At 32.8% G+C, this 23,684-nt stretch overlaps 1 protein-coding gene across 1 annotated transcript in view; it reads left to right on the top strand.

Moving 5' to 3' along the window:
* The window catches only part of LOC106874077 (disintegrin and metalloproteinase domain-containing protein 12), a 351,070-nt gene that overhangs the window by 843 nt on the left and 326,543 nt on the right, over window positions 1-23,684 (top strand). The window lies entirely within an intron of this gene.

Raw genomic sequence — 23,684 nt, 5'->3', positions numbered from 1 at the left:
TTCAATAAGACATTCAATACTTCATTTCATTTTACTATTTATATTATATATTCCATATTCTATATCCCACATTAATTTTATAAGAATATAAATAAAACATAAAAAACAGACAGAGTTGGAACTCTTTTAAATAATATATATATATATATATATATATATATATATATGTATGTATATAATCATTAATGTTTTCTTTGTCGTCTGCTTTGCTTTCCTGTATGATAGTTATATTCGTTCTTTTTTCTTTTATCTTCTTTCAAAAACTTATTGGTACATTTGTCATTTTATTGTAGTTCATTGAACACCCGTTATAGGTGTATGTAAACATGTTTATGTCTGTACACTGTATCAATGAAATATGTCTATACTACATCGCTGTCTGTCATGACACTCCCATTCGGCTACAACTTCATATATAATGAATGCAGTCTTATATATGTTGTAATTATGTGTAGGTGTAAAATACTATGTATGTATATAAAATACAAAGATACCGTTTTACACAACATCATATATATATATGTGTGTGTGTATCACCGACTACAAATATTCACCCCGTCTAGTTTATGTCCAGTTGATCATGTCCAGAGCGATATTTAATCACTAATGTTTAGACGAGATGTTGGCATAGTGATTGCCAAGCTAGTCATGTCTGTTGCCAGTTTTCCTGTTTGTTTCTGTTCCAACTGTTTAGGTGGAATTGTAAGCGAATTCGAGTCGTGTTTTGCACATGCCATTTTAAAGCCTAACAGAAGTAGCATCTTCTATTGGAGCTCCATGTTCAGTGTGTGCTGCTGTCTTAGTAGTTTAGATGGAAAGGTGTCCCTCTTGTTTGTATTAATCAACACTATTACACAACTGTCTTTTGACGGGTTAGAAGTAACTATTACTTTTTTCGATGCCGGTTTGTGTTTCTTTCTGTTACTGAGACTGGTCCAAGAGGCGCCATCTTGCATAACCGACATTCGAAGCCTTCGGTGGTTGCTTTGTAAACTCTACGTAGCTGCTCACCCGTCTTTGTAAAAGCTACGAACCTAACCAGTGTTTTAAACCTACCTACCTACATACATACATATATAGGTCTGCGATTGTATGTGTACAGAATAAGAACTAAATAAATCGCACTCGTATCATGCAAACCCAGTGAAGGGTGATAGTGGAACATTTCGACAAGTGGGTGACTCACAAGTTATCTCTTGTATATAAAGTTTCTGTTGTTTGATTTTCGGAATAAGCACACCAGCCCGTAACGACAGACTGAATTTGTCAAATAGATAATTAAACCGTAATCTCATACGTTCAAAATAATCCAGAATAAAATATTTTTCGAACCAAAATCAAGAATGAAGTTACGGCCCATTGCATACACCGAACTAGGGGTAAAAGGGACTGGTTAAAATAAAAAGGTTGGGGTAGATGGAAATTTTGTAATTGGCTTTTTTTTTTGTTTGTTTTTTATGGAATTGTAATCTCCGATGTTTAAAATTTACAAATCCAAATAAATATTCGAAAAACTAAAACAAGTAACGGTGTGCAGGGCTTGTTCCAAACTGTCGTTCCTGTTTTGAAAATATGACCTTATTATTTCAACTGCTACCCTTATTTTAGCTCGGAAATAGGTTTCCTAAGGATCTGAATTTGGACAACTTGTTGCTGATTTTTCGACAATCTACATTTTTGAGTCCACCCATCGTTTTTATTTATTTAATATGTAATTCTCTTCCGGTGAAGTTACTGTTTGTAATAAAGGGAATGAAGAAGTTCTGGGGGCGGGGGAGGGGGAAATCAGTTTTACAGTAACGTAAGAAATGAAACGAAAATCTGCCGTTAAGTTACTCTACTAAAGTAAAGGTGTAGTTCTTAGAATTTATGCAGGAAAACCATGAGTGTCTCTTAGCAACTCAGAGCAAAAAAATACCTTGAGATATCTTAAGGTGTAAAAACTTTTGTAAACAAAAGTATCCTCCTCCTCCCACTCTGTTCTGTTGCAAGGAATTTTGGCACATGTTGGGCCAAAGGTAAGCAGAGTAAATAAATATTTAAAACATGGCTTTCTTCAAAGATGCCGTGAATCAAACCAAAATGACACACAGCTTTGTGTAAGTGAGGAAATATCCCTTGCCATGTAGCAACTTGTTTCATGCCAACTAAACAAATTTATGAGAAATATTTTCACAGTTAATCTCATAAATATTTTAAGATTGTGTGTGTGTATGTATATATATAATTTGTGAGTATGTTTGTGTGTATGTATGTATATATATATATATATATATATATATATATATACATACACATATATGAAATGTTTTAACCCATTGATATTCAATTAGAAAATTCACAATTTTTCTGTCAGTTACTGTCATTTTCTTTTTAGAGAGTTTGACTAAACAATAATGTATATATGTTTGTAAAATAAAACAAGCTTTAATGAAACAGCTCAAATATTTATGGGTGCTAAAAGGGTGACTACATCTCACAAAACATGGTAGAATTTAAAGTATTAAGAAGCAGATAGTAATAAAATGCATTTTGTTATCTATATACAATATATCATAGTATATTCCATCCTCTTTTATTAACTCCTACATAAGATGTACCAATTGGAAATGTGTGTATTATGATTATCCAAGTAACTAAGCCAGTCGTAACATTTTAGGATATTTTTACTAACATGTTGACATTTGAATAAAGTTGAATTAAACAGAATCACAAAAACATTCTGGGAGGTTAGGATTAAGCTTGTTCTGGCCTAATAGCTCGAATATACAAAAGTAATACTTAAAAGGAGAGTATTGTAAACAGTCCACTTAGAAATCAGACACATTGGACTGGAAACATTTAGCCATCGAAAAAATATGCTCATTGAAACAATATTTCTCATACATTAAGGCAGTGAGCTAGCACCATCATTAGCATGCCAGGCGAAATGCTTAGCAGCATTTCATCCATCTTTACAATCCAAGTTCAAATGCTGCTGAAGTTGACTTTGCCTTTCATCCTTATGGGGTCAATAAAATAAATACCAGCTGAACACTGGGGTTGATGTAACTGACTTATCCTGTCCCCTGAAATTGCTGGCCTTGAGTCAAAATTTGAAATCAGTATTTCTCATACATTACCCGAACAACTTTATTTTGTGAAACATAGCTTTAACAATTTCCCTTTCCAAATATCATTAAAGTAGTCAAATTGTTATATATTACTTATGGACCTTCGCTATGTTCTACCCACCAGTTTTCTCATCTGTTTTTGTTGAAATAGTATTTGTAGTTTCTATGCTTATAAATAATTCTTTCTATGCTTATAAATAGTACAAACGTTGCTATTTACATTGCTCAATATTACACACAATATCCATAAGCTCTCCAGCTATTTTAATGAAACACATTAAAATTATTTAATTAATTAGACAATGAAAGATTAACAACACTGGTTGAAGTTTCAAGTGTAGGGCTTAACATAAGTTTTACACTTTGGTCATCAGTATTGTGCACAGCTCAAATCATTCAGCAGCATTTTGAAACACATCCAGGAGTATTTGCAGCATTTCATATATGTTCACATAAATTGTCCAGAGTCATAATCATTGTTTGGAAGACTTGCTCTTTGATAAAGCCCCAAGCAAATAAATCCAAAGAGGCTAAATCTAGTGATAGTGTTGCCCATGGTCTGTTATTCCTATTTCCAATCAACTGATTTGGAAATTGTTTATGCAGGCAATCCTGAACAATTGTAGCATGAAGACAAGAGGTACTATCTTGTTGAAAAGCAACTATACTAACATGCTCATTTGTAGTTTACTGTGCTTCAAGGAATTACTGCAACATCTCACAATCAATCAGTTCTCTAATTGTCTTGTCATTGGCCCTCAACTTCTGATGAGTTCTAAAAGTGTCATTATGACATAGTGTACACCTGTTTCCTCCATTTGCTGCAACTGTGAGCCGGAACTTAGATCTTTACTAACAATTTGCCTGTCCATTCTTTGATGTTTTCTGTCCATCCTTTCCTCTGTCTGCCTCTCCTGTTCCTTTCCACTCTTCTTTGAAGAATGGTTTTTGCTAGATCTTGTATAATCATGCCACCTCAGCTTTCTTTTCTTCATTGGTATGATGCTGGATTGTTTTGTAAGCGCAAATCATTCATGATATGGTCTATGTACAAAAAGCCCAAGAAGTTGTGGTAGCATCTCACATGCATAAAGAAAAACAGACAGTTCTAGTGCGGGAGTCTTGTATACGTATTTCTCCATGTTTGCTTCAGTTTCAATAGTTTAACATCATCTGTGCAGTTCTTGTAAGGATTTCATGCCCTGATCCTTTTGTAATAACTTGCACCAAGCTATTGTCTTCATATAGAAATGTCTGTTAAGATGGTATGGTTAGCATTTGTCATCTCTTTGGTTTTTTTCTCAGTACTAATTTTCATGATTTTGGTAGAAGCTCTAGCAAAGAAAATGTTCATAAACCATGTCCATCCAGACATTGACCTTTGGTCAGTCCCTTTCCAAGTATTGGATGAAGTTCTTTGTATGTTCATCTTTTCAAGTGTAACAAATGTAGTGATTTTCTTTCCCACACCTAGAAAACATTGCTTTACCACTGAAAACAATGTTGCCTGGTAGCTTTTCAACATGACTATCACATTCTCTGCAGGAAAATCTTTATGCATGTTTTGTAAAACTTATGAACTCTAGCTACCTGTTATTCTGCATTTATTCTAAGGATTTACAAAGGATAAATATAAATTACTCTTATTTTAGTGTCCTAAAATAAGAATAATAAGGAAGCTGAAGTGAAGACCAAGTATATATTGTGTGTGGTCAATTGGCAAAAATATGACCATCCTCAAATATAACAATATAAATTACTCTGTTTTCATTAAAATAGAAACTTTATTGCTATCCTGTTTGGTAAATTGGGCTACTTGGAAATTTTATGTTATTTTTTTATGTTTTGATATGGTAACCCTGCATTGTATAACAAGTGTAATGTCCAATAATGCATGCTCTTAAAAACTTTTGCTGCACCCATTGAGCTGGTAACAGTTGTCTGTGATAAAATAGATCACAGAATACTTAAGTTGGTCATTAAACATCACAGATGAGTTGAATTCTATCCCAACAAATCATGGAAGGAAAAACATTAAAATGATGATGATGGCTCTTAACATAGTTAATAATCTGACTGGTTAAGTAATTTAATCTAGGAGACAAAGGGGCTAAATGCACCTTGGATTTCAATTGAATAAACGTCTCTGAGGCTGTAAAACACAACTTGTCTGACTCCATTTGGAATGGTGTAAATATCATCAAACAAGTCTTGTACAAATGATTCTGCAGAATGTTTTACAGGATTTACTTCCTTCCCATTTATATTAAGTTACTGTCAAGCCAATAAATAAATAGCAATTCCTACCAAAAGACAATTGTTGCAGGTATCCAAACATCTTGCTCAAATTCTAAAATCTTTGGAACTCTATGATTATAATTTTCAGATGAGTGATTACTAGATTATGTGTTAATCAGATAGTTAATTTCATCCTACATGTTTTTAACTATGCTCTATTTCAGTTAATATATTCTCTGTTTATATGAACATTTGGGCTGAGGCTAAGCTCCTGTCTCTTTACTTGTGTGCTGGACCCATCTCTATTGATGCGTTGAAAATCTTTGTTTAGCTTCACTGAATGAAATAGATATTTTCCTTAACAGCAATGTCATTCTCTCTCTAATCATTCAAACCAGAAACTAACACATTCTAACCAGTCCCATCATTTTTAGACAGAAGCAAAAGGATAGAATGGATGAGTCTACTAGCTGGGATATAGTCACCACTGCATAGATCTAGAGTTCAAAATCTGTTCACATAAGGATAATTCTTTGAACCTCATTCATAACTGAGTCATCCTTATTGCTTGTGACTTTGTTGGAACAAAATGTTAAGTGGATTTGATATCAGTCTACCTTCTCAAATCCACTACTGGTATTTCAATGGGTATTTGGGCAGTAAATGTAATTCAGTGCACCTCAGTTTATTTAGCTACCAGGAGTAGGTATGCGATGTTCTGGAAATGTAACCTGTGATAAAATGGCATCTGAGCTAGTGGTAGATTTATCTCTCATTTGTTTAATATTATGAAACTGGAGCTAAGTACCGATTCCTATGAGCATCTTAAAGTTCTCCCATGTTTAAGCATCTCATTTTAGAGTCATCATCAAATGGACATAATTGTTTCAAATTTTGGCACAAGGCCAGCAATTTTGAGGGGAAGGGTAAGTTGATTATATCTAGCTCAATATTTTTCTAGTACTTATTTTAAAGAATGAAAAGCAATATTGACTGGTAGAATTTACACACTGAACATAATAAATAGGAAGAAATGCTGCTAGGCATTTTTTCAAATGTTTTAACAATTCTGTCAGCTTGCTGCCTTAACCCTTTCGATACCAACCCGACTGAAACCGCCTCTGGATCTGTAGTACAAATGTCTTGTTTTCATAAAATCTTCCACCAAACCTTCGTCACAATTTATGTTCCTAACACTAGCTTAATGATAACTAAGTTATTTTACTAAATTCTTTGTTTAATTTAAAATTATTTGAAAGAAACAGCATCTCAAAATAAATACGGTAACGAAAGGGTTAATCAAATGGATATGATTAGAAAAAAAAAAGGAAAGAAAATCCCTACACTAATGAGTGTTACTAATGTATAGATCATGTGAGTGAATGAATGTGTGATTGACTTCATTTACTTGGTTATGTAAATGTTTGCTATTTTATTAAAGGGAATGTCACCCTATATTAGTAATAAGCTTGAGACTTCCTGTTGGCATTTCTTGAAGTGTGCATCTCATAATCCTTTATTTGATACTTTCGTTCTGTTCCTAATTTTAGCTCTTGTGAAATGAAGATTTTAAAACTTACTGGCAGCCTCATCAGTAGCTTCAATGTGATATACTACTTCTACTTTATTTCATAACTGTGATGTGTATATATATATATATATATATGTATATATATATATATATATATGTATATATATATATATGTGTGTGTGTGTGTACTGTGTTTTTTTTTTCTCTTTCTTTAGAAATCTTTTGAAAGTGGTTTAACATATTCTCTCTTCTTATATATGAAGAATTTTGGGTAGATAAGAAGATGGACTTTATATAGCAACGTAAGAGGTTCTTGTTTTTGAATGGCTCTTTTCTGAAAGTCTTTTGCAAATATTCAGTTATGAAAAAATTTCAGTTTAGGCTGTTGCTAGAACTTATGTACAAGGAGTGACTCAACTACTCTCTTCATTTTCAGCTTCTCTGTAGCTAGTATCACCTATTACAACTGATGCTAAAAAAAGAAAAAGAAAAAAAAAGTTTTGGTAGTTGTGTAAAATCTTACGTCTGGAAAAGAATATAAGTGTTTATAAAGTAATTGTAAAACTGATACTTCACTTAAGTTTGTAGTAAAGTACTGAATAGTGAGTGCATTTGTATTGGAGTATTTTTGTCATTGTGTGACTATTTTGGAAATATGTAGCACAGCAGCATGGCAGTGATACTGAAACTTCAAAGTTCCAAGTTACCGTCTTGTCTGGGTTAATGTAACTCTATTCTGTTGATGTTGGGAAAATATGTCTAAGTCCTATATAAGGATGAAGTAGTTGAATTTAAGATAAATGGAAATAACACCCCTCTGTATTTGGATAGGGGTTAACATAGCAACTTTTGTCTTGGCAAATTGGGGGGAGCATTTTCTTGTTAGATTTTGTTCTTCAGTGTATTTAAAACCACATTAAAAAAAATAAATATAAACAACCACTGGAGCTCTTCCTAAAGCCAGCACTTATTGTGTCCTATCATTTTTTTGTTATATTGAATACTTACTGTACAGCGTGTATGTGTGTGAAGTAACCTGATTAAATTGTGTATATAGTATCTTTACAGTTATGTGGTTTAATAGCATTGCAAGATGATAATAACTGAATTATGTAAAAAAAAAACAAAAAAACTTGAAAATGTCAGAATAGTATAAAATATGCAAATTTTGTTGCCAGTTTAGAAGAGTTTAATGTTTAACTATCATTGACTTTTGAGGTGACAGAAGTAGGTAGGCGTTTATGACTGAGTGGAGGCAGGTAGAAAGATAAATAGATGGACAGATCAATAGACAGGGAATTAAATTAAATTAACTAGCAAATAGCCCGAAGCTGAGATTGTTGTTGGATAGATAATGTATTGTGAGTGTTTTGGGATTTAAAGATTTATCATCAAATGCACTGTTTATGTTTGTTATTACATCAATAACTGGATAACCAGACACAGTTACTGTTTGGAGCATGAATACTCTTCAATTTATCAAAATATGTGTCAGTCTAACTGTCTTTAACTACTATGTTTTACATCCTAAATTATACCTTAAGTACCTCCCCAATTCTGTTTTCACAGATCTGGCATGTCTGCACATATTTTCCTGTTGACATTGAACTTTAGATATACAAACTTGTTCATCAACTGCATCAATCTCATCAACATTAAGTGGAAGGCTAACTTTAGCTAACTCACTTAAAAAAGAGAAAATCAGCAATAAACAAAATCTTTAAAAATCTAATTAAGGAATAACACTAAAACGTTGAATTGTGCACTTCCTCTTAGACTGTCAAAGTGAAATGTAGAATAGAAATAAGACATTAAAAATTTACATTTTCCAAAAGGAGTATTTAAAATTCTTTTCTATATCTTACTTTCTTCAACCTTAGACCTACATAACCTTCCTGTACTTCTCCACAAAGCATACGTCCTACTACATATCTCTAGATGTACTTGCATAATTACTATAAGCCAACATCAACCATAATGAAGTCTGGCTTTAAACATATAGATTGAAGGTGGCACCTACTAAAAGCTCTCTCCCAACCTGCTAGTGGTCAAATCTTACTCAAAACATACCCTGCCTCCTTAAAAATAAGGCACACTTTATAATGTAGTCCAGAGTTATACAGTCTCAAAAAATAAATAAGATGGGAATGTCATGGCTGGCATGCTTTTTATATACCTGCTCAATCAAAGCTGACTTAAGACTATTCAACAATCATCTCTGTTTTTCCTCCACTTAGTCTAAAGAACGAAAAAGTACAACCAACCATTACTTTCAGCAAGGAGCCTCTACACAGTCGCTCCTATGCTAGAAATAGCAGTCAAATATCCCTTGAATTAAATCCTAATGTTTTCAAAAAGAAATGAGATATAGAATAATGTAGTCGTGGATGTTTGAATTTGTTATAGCTTGAAAGCCTTTGGTCATAGGTCTTTACAATCAAAGCTGGTCTCGGACTAAACAATAAACAACATAAAAAATTCACACATCCTGAAAACACCATCTCTTTTACAAACCAGACAGTTATATACACATCAAAAGGACTTTCAAAGATGTGTATGCATAAGGTTTCAAAATCAATTACCAGACTGACTGTGTAAGTATAAGAGGAACTGGATATTGTAAGAGAGATTATAGACTAGTTGCAATTATACTTTTGTGCCAACAAAAATATTATTATTATATAGAAATTGTTACCGTTGACAAGAATAAGATTATTAATCTTATGGTTGACTTCTTAGATGTAAGACTGTTTTTGCTAGGGAAGGTAATAGAGAATTTAATTGACCCTCAATGTATTACTGATACTTCTTTTATTAATCTGCAGAAAGAATAGGATATAAAAGGAAACCTGATGAAACTGTCTGTTCTCAATGTCATTATTTGTATTAGAAACAATATGTATTACTAGAGGAAGCAATCAATTGAACTAGACAAAAGTAGGCAAGTGTCCTCTACTATAGCCTTGAGCCATCCAAAGTCTTGTGGGTGGATTTGGTTGATGGAAACTGAAAGAAGCTTGTTGTGTGGGTGTGTTTGTGTCTCCTTGACATGACATCATGTAATAGCTGTAAATTAATATCACCATCATACAAGCTATGTTGTTCATTTCCAGTCTTCCTTGAAAAATATTTCTGGCCATGGGTAAATATAACCTTGCTTGAAAACAGATGAGAGTCAGTGACAGGAAGGGCATTCAGCTGCAGAAAATACTGCCTTAACAAGTTCTGTCTGACCCAAGCAAGAAGCATGGAACAGTGAATGTTAAATGATGATGATGCTGATTCTAAGCAAGCATTTAAATAAATACAAAACTAAATAGATGGCTATGATATGAACTTTCTAATGAATATATATACCATAAATTTAAGGAAGTACTAATTACCTTTGATAGTCAAGGTCAGTTTACTAGGCAAGCTCTCTAAATTAAATAAGCCATATCATGAAGAATTTTACATATTTTGAATTCTTATTTTGAAACTTGTTGCTTGAGTCACCAGAGAGAACTGAAATACACTGTCATATGCCTTCTAGAGCCTGGAAGGGTTTATTAGTGACATAGAAAACGTGTATTGTTTCATGTATTTATTTACATTTTTGTTATCTTTGTTGATTTTTATTCATTTATCTATTTTGCATGAATGGAAATGTGTTAGCTTCTACTTGTTATGTAATGGCTTTGAGTAGAAAAAGGCATTATTATACTGGACTTAAAAAAAAAAATCCTCCTACTTTCATGGATTAAATATTTAAATACTGTTCTTGCTTGGATATTATTAGAAATAAACTAAAAAGTGAAAATTATGATTTTTTTTTTTCTTTAGCAGTAATAATATCTAATTACCTCCGACACTCTAAAACTCAACACCTTGCTCATGGAGCAATGTTTGGGGCATTTACTGGAAAACCAATATTAGTATTAAAAATATTTCAAATAAACTATATATTTAACTAATGATAATAAAATACTTCTCTTGGTTCTGTGTTGAAATTACTGTTAGTTTTATTTTATTACATCAGACTTGGTAAAAGATTAAAAAACACATGAAATTATTGCTTTTTTGGTGTCATGTATTCTAATAACGTTTATTATTTTTCAATGGACAGTGTTAGTTTTTAACTTAAAAAAACGAATCTCAACCTGTCATTCTTTCAATGTAATAATATGTTAGCATGTGCAACACTTTTTTTTATACTAAAATATCAAGAGCTGGTCTGGAATTTTAATGAAATAACTGTGTATCAGGTTCTTGAACAACTGAACTGATCAGTTCTGTATGCCCTGTGATGCCTTGGACTACATTTTGTAGATTCAAATATCAGCACACGGATTGCTTTGTTTTCTTGCACTATAATATTCAGCGATAGGCCAATGGATGTATATAGCTACTTCAATGTAAATATACTGATGGGCAGGACTGGTTTTAAGCCAATTAGACGGATTTGTTCAAACTGGTCCCTGCGACAAGAGAAGGCCCTACACACATGCTTAAGTGGAGGATGCATTTTGGCTGGGACTGGTGCACTACACAAAGCATAAAACGCTAATATTCAGCTTTTGTAGAGTAGAAGGCCCCACTGACAATTCTCCAATTGGGCCCTGCACTTTCTAGCACCAGCCCTGCTGATAGGGGAGCAAGAATTTTAAACTTGTTTCATTGAGAGGATTAGTGGCAGTGAATTTTTTCAGTTTCTTAAACTGGAATTTCCAAGAACATTTCCTGACATTCACTTGGACTAGTTCAGGATTTTGGTAATATGTTTGTCAAAAGATTACTTTCAGAATTCTTTTGATTTACCATTTGTTTCTGTCTTGCATTTACCAGCATTTATTTCCATTTTATTAAGTGCAATTTGAGTGAAATTGTCTGATGACAATCATTTACCTTCAACCAGCTAAAATGCCTTGTATTTACATTACTGGTGTTTTTTATTGACCCCAGAAGGAATCAAATGAGCTAAACCTGTCAGGGTTCAAGTTCAAAATGATCCTTTCACACAATTGGTTGGACAACAACAAAAGCAAATTAGTTTAAGATGCTTAAGCAAAAGCAAACTCTGTGAAGGTATGTAGAACCTGTAAATACTCTCCCTTCTCTCTCTCATATGTACATAATATATCTGTAAAATGTTTTCCGCACAATTTCTATGTCTATGAAAGCACATGATCAAAGTTCACAATTGTCCATTCAACTCAACTATGGGACTGACAGAAATTAGCTACATACATTTTTTTTGTTAGATTTTCCTCTGAGGAATGTGAGGAATAGAATAAAAATATTCTGTTCTTCAATTTACTTTATAGTCTTTTTGTTTAAAATATTTTACTTTGATACCATTTATTTAAATCTACTTTATGATAAAACCAGCCAGCCAAATACATTTTATTATGAATATATTACTAATCTAATTAGTTGTTAGATTCAAGTAAAACAAACATTTTTTTTACCTATGATAGTTAAATTTCTTTTTAAGAAAGGGTTTATTTATAGGAATTTTACTTTTAGATAAATTAGTTACCTCATAAAATGTTTTACACATAATGATGTTAATAATATTGACTATCTATAGTCATAAAAAAAATTGATTATAGGCATCCTAACCAAAAAAAAAAAAAAACTTAAATAAATTAACCATTTTTGTGATATCTAGTTCATATGTGTACAAAAGATTCATGAAACAAAAAATAAATGAATTAATATAATCAACTCTCAGTGGATTTTGTTTTTTCTTTCCTTTTTTTTATGTGATGGGGGACAACTTCTAAACAATGATTGTATAAACTTATGTTAGCTTTGTCTTATATTCTGAAATTTCATCACAGATTCTCTCACATCAAGCCTAATCTTGGCTGTGTCTTTGAGTTTATTATTACATTTACATGTGTGTGTGTGTTAACCAAGATCTACTAATTTAACTCATAAATCTCTGTACTCTTCTGTCACTATTCTCACCTACTGACCAGTCACTTAACATTCCTTAATATTTTTATTTCATTATAGTAAACAGGAGTGGCTGTGTGGTAAGTAGCTTGCTTACCAACCACATGGTTCCGGGTTCAGTCCCACTGCGTGGCACCTTGGGCAAGTGTCTTCTACTATAGCCTCGGGCCGACCAAAGCCTTGTGAGTGTATTTGGTAGACGGAAACTGGAAGAAGCCCGTCGTATATATGTATATATATATATATATGTGTGTGTGTGTGTGTGTGTGTGTGTGTGTGTGTGTGTCTGTGTGTGTGTGTGTGTCTGTGCTTGTCTCTCCAACATCACTTGACAACCGATGCTGGTGTGTTCACGTCCCCGTAACTTAGCAGTTCGGCAATAAGAGACCGATAGAATAAGTACTACGCTTACAAAGAATAAGTCCTGGGGTCGATTTGCTCAACTACAGGTGGTGCTCCAGCATGGCCGCAGTCAAATGACTGAAACAAGTAAAAGAAAAAAAAAAATTTGCAAAAATATATCTCCAGTAAAAGATTTCATTCTTTCGTATATTGCATGGGCAAATTGTGATTTAGTAGTTAATTAGCTATCTGATTTGTAACACTAGTACTATTTTGTTTATCAGAAGCTATTAGTTTCGTTTAATAAATTAGACATCATACCTACTGCTATCATTTTATTTTTATCAGTTCCTTATATTACATTTATGACTCACTAACTCATGCTCTCCCTCATTTTGCCCTCTCATTCCTTAATGCTTGTAATTTATATGTAAGTTTTCAATATTACCTATGTTTATGTGCAAGTTTTCATGAAGTCTCTCTAGCATAATTTAATAACATAAATTTACTTTTCTCGGTGTTAAAACATTGTGTTTGTGCATGTGTGCATACATGATTCCATGTCTTATTTAGATACCTCTGTTACATGCTTACACAGATCAGATATTAATCTGGTGATAATAAGCAGCATCGATTTCAGTGGATTATCACAGAGTGAATATTAATCTAGTGATGTTAAGAAGTATCAATTCCATTGAATTCATAAATATAAAAATATTGTTTAGAAAAATTATTAATTTTGGTTATTTTGGTGATTTATGGCACCTTTTTCTTTCTCCCTAATAATATTGTTCTCTGATTTCAACAGTTATGAAATTTCCTTGAGAAATACACTCAATCTGCAACAGCATATCAGTCAGTCATAATTGAGAAATATTATTGCTCTCAAGTGTTCTTACATGTTTCATATTGATTGTGCTTTAATCTTTGGCCTGGCAGCAGGATTGGGTCTTCATAAAAACAACTCTAATATGAAAAATATCCACTACTAAGCTTAGGATCTTAGACAAAAGCGTGTTTCTCGGCCTTTTGGTTATAATAACTACTAATTTATCATATAAATAATATGGATAAATACATTTATCAAATACCATACAATATAAATTTTTGGTTTATTAAAATTTCTATGCCTCAAGAGAAATAGCAATTAAGATCAGCTCCATATGAGAAGAGGAAATAATCTCATGAATCAAGAATTCTCCAAAGTTAGGTTGTTAAAGAAAAGGACAAGCTTATCTGGAGATGAGATATTCGAAATGTGTTTCTGCCTCAATAAGTCTCATCAGCACAACAACTATACAACCTTATCTCTACTTGTTTCATAAGGAAGTTGTTCATGCTTCATAGTCTGGTAGTTTGATTGTAGAATCTTACTTCTCTTCATAATGAAATGTTATGGCTGGAAAAAAAATGGTCTGTTTTATAATTGTTTCTTTTTAGCCATCAGTATCCTTCAAGAGGTAATTAGCTTTAATACTTTCAAAGTAAGAAGAATAGGAGTTATAAAATTATAAGATATACTACTAATGCCCTAGTAAAGGGCATTAGTAGTATATGTACTGTGAAGTAACTAAGACTTGGAATCAAATGCTGTTCATGAATTCTGCTTACTCAGCTTTCGAAAGTGCTTGGCTTCTCATTGATACTGGAAATTTATTTTGAATACTAGCTGGACGCTCAATGACAATATTATTTATATTCACATTTATGATGGCTACAATTCAAATTCAGATGCTCCATCCTGCAAATTTATTACCCAATTAAGAGAAGGATTTAAGTAAATCCTAATATTACTGAGTGGTCATAATGAAAAACTGATACAATTGGCAATTGGCACTTACTAGCTAAGATATCATCTGATTAATATTCTGCTGTGGTTGTTATAAGAATCTTATTAATATAATCTCTAAAGATGGCTGCAAAATTGGTAAGACATTTGGTTACTGACCTGACATTAAATGTAAAATGGCAAATGGGAAAGGTATCCAACTATCTCTGGTTCACATCTACTGCTGATATTTTATGTATTTGGGCAGTACACTTAATTCTATAGGCTTCAGTTCTTCTTGCTGTTGTGAATAAGTGCCAAATTTTCTGAGAATGTTACAAGTACCAGTCTGGCATCATTAGTAGGAAGTTTTTCTCATATTTTCTTAATACTGTGAATTTAGAGCTGATATATTATCCTTCTGAGCTTTGTAAGGTTCTTAAATAGTTTTTCTTTTCACTCACCTGAAGGATCTGGGATCAAACACTAGCATTTGGCAGTGTTCCTGGCAAGACTATCCATTAATCTTTATGAGAGATCTATGAATGGGTTTGTGAATAGTTCTCTCACAAAGACCATATGTTTGAACTATACATTGTTAAACTCATCTTTCAATCCAGTGATAACATATGCAAATAAGCTTTGATTTTTCTAGGATTGTGAATTTTGTAATTTCATTCTTCATCAGTGAGATACTGAGCATAGTGGTGGTAGAACAGATCAAAACTTCAAATGAGAATAGCTCATTAGAATGTAAAGTAACTGAAAATCAGTAAATAGTTTAGTAGCTTACATTGCTGAGATTGAAACCATTAACTGAAGAAGAATCTTTTGAACCCATGGTGGTTGAAGTTTTATCACTTGCCACTCTTATAGAGAGGTTTTGGTATTTTTGGCCAACTAACTTATGAGTTTTGATTTCAAATGTATTATTGGCATTTTTTTCTGAATTTCTGAAATGAGGAATTATCATTATTATATACTGTTATATTTGGACTATTGTTCTTATTTTGGTTATTATAGACATGACATTTCAGTCATTGTATCATCCTGCCTTCTTCGGGTGCCTGTCGTATTCAGTAATATTCTTGAGGTTTCAAACCAAATATTTTATTCAGTTCAGGGGCTAGATTGTTCTCATTTCATTGTCCATTCCTAGGATCATCTTGTCTTACTTATTCTAGTACTTGTGATGCCTCTTGCTTATTTCTCTTGAAGTAGAATATTTATAGATTCACTCTTTCACAGATTGAACTTGTACTCAGCAAGTAAACTGTGACACTTAATGCTTGATAATGTTTATATTCACTATAGTACAATGAATATAAGAGATGAACATTTTTTTTAACTCACTGTGAGACCCTATCATATTTAGTATGCAATATGTCCCTATGAAATAGTTTTCCTCAATCATATTTTATTGACCCCTGAAAAGATGAAAGGCAAAATATTCCACAACTTGGGTTTATTATTTTTTTTCATGATGACAATAGTATGCTCATTACTAAAGGGATGGACTTTATTCTTCCTGCAGTTCTAGAGATGGCATACTGCTAATTTGCTGCATTTCTCTGAGAAATTTCCAGAGAACAATTGCGAGTGCCTTTCCTGATTTAGTGAAGGAGTCTAGCAAACAGGGACAGAGGAAATCCAAGAAATACACAAATCTAAAATATTCACCTGTCAGTATCAATCAGCAGCTACAGCCTGAAATTTATGGTGTCTGACAGGACTGCTGGCACTACATCAGATACAAGCACTGTGTGCATCCACTTTGCTCTTGTATCTGATGCAATGCCAGCAAAGTGATGTGGCCAAAGAAAATTGTCCATTATTGTTGTTGCATTTCACAAAGTAAAGACATAACCCTGTGTACTTTTTTGGTTGAACTTGTGAAAATAATTGTTTCCAGTTTTTAGCCAAATATTTTGTGTTAAGAAATAGTTACTCAGAATCAAATTGATTTATTTTGCTAGAAAATTCAACTTCAGTCTTCAAAAAGCACAAGTATAACATGTCTGTACTTACTGCAAATAGCTAACTGTCAGCCTTAAGCTTCCATATGGATTGGAAGTAACAATAATGATTTTGTAGAAATAACCAAACAATATACCACCACCCATACAGCATATTTTGTACATAATCACCACCCCAAAAAATAATACAATACATAAAATTACATACCTTATGCGACAACTCCAATAATTCATATTCTACACAATTACTGCCCATTAATATGATACAAGTCACACAACCTTGCATACTAGATATTGTACACCTGGTACTAAAACATGTAAAACATTTGGCACCTACTCTACACATAATCCTGATGCTAAAATGCAACATCAGCCATATTACAATACTAAGTACAATTACCACCCATCAAAATAACACAGATCACATTGCATACAATCTACACATCAAATAGACAAAATACTATAATAACAAGAAACCATAAAGCAAACCCCACAACTAAGCAAAATTGTTTTAGTATACAAACATGACTCTACTCTCAAGAAGACATTCTAGGAAATTAGAATTTCACATGGTAGTGCTCTGGAAACCCATATGAAACTGCTGGAGACATGATTACAACGATGTGATGTAAGAAAACAAACAGTCTCTCTAATAACAGGTGCTTTGGGAATCATGCAGACAAATACTAATTTATGCAGACAATACATAATTCACATACGCAACATATAGAGATTAATAACATAACTATACACTGCACACATATTACATAGAATAATCATTTTTTCAGTAGAATAGAATACAAAATCCTAGACAAAACACTTCATTTATTTAAGGTAGCTGTGTTTCGCAAGAGCATGATAAAAATAAGACTTATGAAGACATTAATAACTGTTTTTAATTTAGGCCAGCAATTTTTGAAGGGTGGTTGATAATGCCCTTGACCCCAGTATTTGACTGGTATTTTATTTTCTGAACCCCCCAGAGATGAAAGACAAAGTTGACCTTGGCAGGATTTAAACTTAGAACTTAACCAACTGGGATAATAAATACTGCAAAGCATTTGTTTGACAATCTAATGATTCAGTTAATGCACTTGCCCTAATAATAATAATAATAATAATAATAATAATAATAATAATAATAATTAATATTGTTGTTGTTGTTTCAAATTTTGACACAAGGCCTTCAATTTCAGTGGAGGTGAGTTGATTACATCAACCTCAGTGCTCAACAGGTACTTATTTTATTGACCCTGAAAGGATGAAAGGCAAAGTTAACCTTGGTGGAATTTGAACATATATGATCATAAGTTTTCTTGCTCTGGGTTGACCTGGTTTCTAAACAATGAAATCAGCATAATAAAACAATAATTTGAGAGTTATAGAATGGCTTTAGTTATTAATATTAATAATTAAATGATATCCTCTTTTGTCATATATTGACACATAGAGATATTAAATTGTTTGAATTTCAGTGAGTTATTGTAATAATTCCAAATAAAAGTCATATTGGAATTTATTATTTCATTGGTTGTCTATAATGATGTACTATTGAGTCGCTGTTATTGTTTAGCCCAGGTCAGCTCTGACCAAGCAAGCAGACCTATGATAAAGACATACCAGCTGTGACCATCTCCTCATTTATTCAGACTGTATTTAGGACTAAGTCCTCTTTTTTAAGATGATTGTGTATTTGAAGGTGGTCTGGTTGCTGTTTCTTATGTGCATACACACATGCCTTGAAGTTTCCCCGCAAGAAATAATCACACATGGACATGTCAGGAAACCAAGGGGGGGGGGGTCAAGGAAAGTTAGTAAATCTGGAAATGAGGTGGTCACTGAAGAGAGAGCGAAGAATGTCCATTGATAGTCTAGCTGTGTGGGCCATCGCCCCATCCTTCTGAAACCACACACATCAAATAAGCATTCGTTTTCATTGTAATTCAGACACAAAGAAGTTGTTTATCATCTTGAGTAATACTTGGAGTTCACAGTAACAGCATTTCCATTGTCTTCAAAAAAGTAAGGGACCAGTGATGGCAGCTTTTCTAACAGTACACCAGACCATCACTTTTGGGCTGTGCAGTGGTCTTTCATGCAGTTCTCTTGGATTTTCAAGAGCCCAACAATGACAGTTCTGTTGATTCACCATGCCATTGGGGTGAAAATGAACTTCGTCACTCATTAACAAAATGAGGTTGTCATTTGCCTCAAAAATTGCTTCTATCTGACATGTGAAGTTAAGCTGCTGTGGTTTCAACTGTTGCCCAAGGACCAATTTGTATAGGTGGAAATGCAGGTCTTCATGCAAAATACACCTAACTGATCGATTACAGATGTGAAGTTCAGTGGGATGCCCTCTGAGCAGAGTGATTCGGAGTCCGTATCAAAGCTTGTCTGATGTGTTCCTCATTTTCCGGGGTCCGTACTGTTTGTGGTACCCCCACCAGTCTCCTATTAGTGTACCTAGTGTACAAAGTTCATTCACCCAATGTAAGATTGTGTTATGGGTGGGAACAGCCTGATTTCAGAGATTGTTGAAGTGACGCTGAAACTCACACTGAACTGCTGTGACAGACTTGTTATTCTTCAAATAACTGTCGTAGCGAACATGCAATGCTCTATCGTCCACAGCACCATAGCTTCAGCTGAAAAGAAAAAAAAATGCTAAGATACCATAGACCAAATAGTACCTGTGGGACATATGTCCCTCCCCTTAGGGTTGAGTAATAGCCATTTCAAAAACGCCCACCCTCTCCGCCTCACCCTATATATATATATATATATATATATATATATATAAAACTCAGTAGTTGAATTAAAAGTGACATTCACTTAAACTGGGAATAATGTTAGCTAGCCCCTAATATTTTACCTGTTCCCACTAGGAGTATTTCTGATGTTGAAAAGATTAGAAATAATCATCCCACCATTCTTACTGCATAATTAGATAGCAATCCCTCTTTCCTTTATTATTAAACTATCAATTAATCTCATTTCCCAGTCACTGTTTTGTTTTATGAATATTTTGTCTTTTACTTGTGTCAGTCATTAGACTGTAGCCATGCTGGAGCACCATCTTGAAGATAGATAGATAGAGAGATAATAAACTCACTCACACACACACACATGCACATGCACACACACACAATGTTTATATATCGACCTCTGATTCTATTACGTATATCAGTTTTCTCATTTTAATAATTTATATTTTTCACCTTTAATTTACTGAAATAAGAGTAATGTATTTAAATTCAGCTTCTTTTTTTAGCTTTTATACTATTACGTAATTTATGTTTTTCTCAAGGAAGAGTGGAAAAATTGAAGGATAGCAACCAGAGAGGTTTTCAGAAAGCTGTAAATTTTCTGCCCTCTTCTCCATTTCGTCATATTTTTGTTGGGTTGACAAATTTCATCTATTCTCTATTGTTAGTACTTGAAACATTTAATTACCATTAATTGCCAGTTTCTGACACTCAATCCCAGTTCTCATGTATATTTTCATTATATGAGACTATCATCTTAATTATTTTTCTAGCAAACCGTATTTGACCTTGATTTTACTTAAATGTTGATAAAAATTGTACTGCTTATGTGCCATTCTTGTACTAAAAACTCTTTAAATATAGCTTTTAACTATGCTAACTTGTTGACTTTGTCAACTTTATGAGCATTTAAAGTGTAGGTACTTACATGTTCCCTCTACTTAGTTTGTCATTGCATTCTTTTTCTCTGAACTGGCAGGCTGCCATCCAATTTCTGTCAGAGTACTGGGTTAGATTTTAAGGAGTTATTACAGTTATTAGTTAATTATCTTAGTTAAATAGCATCTTTTCAAATTTTTGCTTGCTTATAAATTTGCAAAATGTCTAAAAGCAAAACTGCCTAATTATTTGATAAAAGAAAAAAATATATATTTCAGTACATAAAATAAATGTAAGGTTATTGTAATATTGACTGAATTGGTAGGTCATTGAACAAAATGCTTTGCATTATTTGTGTCTCTTTATGTTCTGAGTTCAAATCCTGGTGAGACTGTCTTTGTCTTCCATCATCTCAAGAGTCAATAAAATAAAGTTTCCATCAAGTATTGAAAAAATATATATATAACCGTCTACATCCCTACCTCCCCAACAACAAAAACATCTGTGGCTTCATGTTTTGCCTATGCTAGAATTAAAGAGTATATATCAAAATAATTCAATTCAGCATTCCTAGCTATATGAATAGTTATGATTGATTTCAAGAATATATACCAATTAAAATAAGGAAACATAAAATAATGTTCCAGGACTTTAAAGAGTTCTATACTTCATTTTCTTCATTGCTGTATAATTACTTTTTTTAAATTGTAACATTAAGGGGTGTTAGGAAAGCAAAGCAATCTTAAGTTGTAGGTTTCCCTCTACTTTGTACCATGTATGTCATATAAACCTTTTCTTGCTTATGGGTGGTAATCACACACAGAATAACTACACTTCGGTTCGAAGGGGATATTTTAATGTTGGGCATTCTACAAATATGTTTCCATAGCAAACTATGAAGATTCTATCAAAACCCAATTTAAGGTGCATGCATGGCTGTGTAGATGCACTCTGCTTTATAATGTGGTGTTCTGTCTAACTGCATGGCACCTTGGACAATGTCTTGTTAGTAGATTTGATAAATGGAAACTGTATGAAATCCACCGTGTGTGTGTGTGTGAGAGAGAGAGAGAGAATCTTTACATTCTGCACTTTGCATTGAGTTTAAAATTCTGTTGTTTGTTGACATTCCTTGTCCACTAATTCTGTGCTTTTGACGGTTAGTGGATTAAAACATCCCTTACTTGAAAAACAGGTAAGAGTTAATATCAGGAAGAGCATCAGGCTATAAAATAATACTGCAATAATATGTATTCATTGAATCCATGCAGCATGGAAAAGTAGATTTAAAATAAGCAAATGAATTTGAATATCCCTTTCTCCCAGTCATATAAATTGACGAAAAATTATTTATTTCAAAGCATTTATTTTAATCATTGAATGATAATAATTGAGGTTTGTGCTCCAGTAGCCAACTGAATACATGTTACATCTCTTAATTCAGAAATAGATGTCTCTAGTTCTAATCCAATCTAGAAGTGTGTGTATATCCAGAAATAAGACACCTGATGACAATTTAAAGATCAAATTAATCAGTATAAATAAAAAAAAAAATTTTTTAAATGTTCTGTCTGTAAAGATGAAGTTAAATAGTTAAAAAGAAGCCTAATCTTATTAACAGCAACTCATCTCAGATATTTAGACATTTAATCAATAATTAAAGTAAGAAAAAAAAAATAAATAAATAAAAATATTCTTAATATCTTTGCATTCATTTTCTAGGAGAAACCAAAAATAAACAATTTTTTAACTGATCATAGTTTGTTTTGATCAACATCTATAATTACTTTTTCTTTTTATGTGAAATTGCAACCTTAAATTTCTATCCTTTAATAAAAATAAAAAAGACAAAAAAAAAACATAAAAATGTAAACCTAATTTGTTTGGGATAAATAAACCATGCAAGCAGTTTTGGGGAATTATTCTGGATAGATATTGCCCTTCAAGAGCTTCAAATGACACAGGTATCTTAGTGCACAGTTTTAAAAAGGAAGTCACTGAATATATGTAGATAGGGATTGCAGTTGTGCATGTGGGAAGAGGGAAAGAGTAGGTAGTGTTGCAAGGAACTGCATTTCTGTGTGTGTGTATGGGAGTGGGGTGTCAACATGGAGAGAGATGGATGATGAGGTAATGTTGAAGTCTTAATTATGATTGAAACTTTAGAGAAATGAAGAAAATGGGAAATGAGTGAAATCAGTCTAATTGCAAATTGCATCCCAATTACAGACTTGATTTTCTGTGAAATTATTAAGTCCATAAAGTCACTTGCTAAATGTAGTGTTGTTGAGTAGTTCCTTTCACTTACCCCAGGGTTTATTTAGTAGGTGTTGTAGAAGCAATGGAAATAGTGCATTATAACATTCAGGGTGCATTATAACACAAGACCTGTATAGGTTCCATTCTAATCTAGCTACCATTTACTACATTTTATTTGTTTTATTCCTATTCCTATGAGTTTGCTATTCTTAAGACTTGCTGGATCAATTTTAATCAAAAGAGAGATGCATTTTCTAGAAATTTGGCAAATGAAAGCAACTGAAGAATATACAATTTGAAGTGTAAATAAAATTATGAAATATGTGTTGGTCATTTGGTTAGTCTATATTATCTTAGACATACTTGTATTGGGAAGTGATAGGTTTACATTATGAAATAATTCTGTTATGTTTTTATATCATTTTTATTTTGAGATGAGGTTGATAATTTGAAAGATTATAATCCTGTTAACAACTCATCTCAGTCAGGAAAATGTTCTACTATGAATTAATTGTTATTTTTTTAATTTAATTTATTTAATTTTTAGGAGAGATCAAGAATTTTTGTTTTGCTAGAAGTGGTTTAAGTTGTATCTGGTTTAGAATTTTCAGTTCTTTTTCAGGTGTGTTTGGTGAATTCCAGATTGATTGGAGTTTCAACAATGTATTTTTAATATGCTTAACATTTTGTTTGTAGCATTTTAATGCAAAGAAACAGGTAAAAAGAGAGATAAGAAAGAAAAAAAGGGTGGAGTGTTAAGCAGCAGATGATAGAGGAGGAAGGGTGATGGTGAGCTTGGCTCTGATGGTGAGCTTGGCTCTGATGGTGAGCTTGGCTCTGATGGTGAGCTTGGCTCTGATGGTGAGCTTG

Source organism: Octopus bimaculoides, chromosome 14, assembly GCF_001194135.2.
Source record: "Octopus bimaculoides isolate UCB-OBI-ISO-001 chromosome 14, ASM119413v2, whole genome shotgun sequence".
NCBI classification, from domain to species: domain Eukaryota; kingdom Metazoa; phylum Mollusca; class Cephalopoda; order Octopoda; family Octopodidae; genus Octopus; species Octopus bimaculoides.
Note: the sequence above shows the minus strand (reverse complement) of the source record. Positions and strands in the feature narration are given on the sequence as shown.